The sequence below is a fragment of the Microtus ochrogaster genome, unplaced genomic scaffold (assembly GCF_000317375.1).
Source record: "Microtus ochrogaster isolate Prairie Vole_2 unplaced genomic scaffold, MicOch1.0 UNK57, whole genome shotgun sequence".
Taxonomy (NCBI): Eukaryota; Metazoa; Chordata; class Mammalia; order Rodentia; family Cricetidae; genus Microtus; species Microtus ochrogaster.
Genome location: NW_004949155.1, coordinates 545,721 through 546,723, shown reverse-complemented (window position 1 = coordinate 546,723; position 1,003 = coordinate 545,721). Strand labels below are relative to the sequence as shown.

The following is a 1,003-nucleotide window of genomic DNA, read 5'->3' as shown; positions in this document are numbered from 1 at the left end:
TCTCTCTCTCTCTCTCTCTCTCTCACACACACACACACACACACACACACACACACACGACACAAAAGCAGAAGAGGGACTTTTTGGGGGAGAGGAAGAGGACAAACAACACAGACAAGCAACATAGGTGACTACGCACCAAGTTCAATTATATACAATATGAAGATTTTAGATTGAAACTCATTTTGCATGTTAAGACATTTTAAAGAAAGAAGATGAAAAAAATGAAGACACATATTTTAAAAGATGTGAAAAAGCAATAGTTATTTTTCTTTTTAATATTTCCTTTATTTTTGAGATTATATCATTTCCCTCCTCCCTTTTCTTCCTCCAAATATGCCCCATCCCTTGCTCTCATTCATTGTGTCCCTTTTCATTAATTGTAGTTACATGCATATGTATGTGTATATTCCTAAATACATAAACACAACCTGCTCAGTCTTTATAGATATTTTTCAAATAAGATATAAAAATGGTCAAGTGACTAAAATATTCTCAATATATTTACTTATTTAGGAAATGCAAATCAAACCACAAAAGATACTGTGTTACTTTATACCAAGGTAGTCATTTTTAATGGAAAAAAATATTGGTGATAATGCCAATAAACTGAAACACTTTCTCTTCATTGTTAGTAGAAATGTAAAATGGTTTAATCATACTGAAAAACTGCTTAGAGGTTCCTCAAAAATTACAATACAGTTCAATCATTCCCATCTTTCTCTCTGATATATATTTTTAAAAACTGGAATACACACACATATGTATATAAAATCATTTCCATACAACTCTTCATAGTAGCCTTGTTCAGAACAGGAAAAAAGGTGAAAAAAATCCCAAAAGTCTCTGAACAGATGTATAGACACATTCTGGCAAAGACAGAGAGTAGAATATTACTAATCTATTAAAGGAATAGTTCACTGTTAGATGCTGCAATGTAGGTGGATTTTGAAAACATAATGCTAATTTAAAAAAAGCCAGATACAACCGGACACAGATACAT

The 1,003-nt window shown here is 31.7% G+C and overlaps 1 protein-coding gene across 1 annotated transcript in view; it reads right to left on the bottom strand.

Moving 5' to 3' along the window:
• Positions 1-1,003, bottom strand: part of Zdhhc15 (zinc finger DHHC-type containing 15) — a 100,776-nt gene that overhangs the window by 94,207 nt on the left and 5,566 nt on the right. The window lies entirely within an intron of this gene.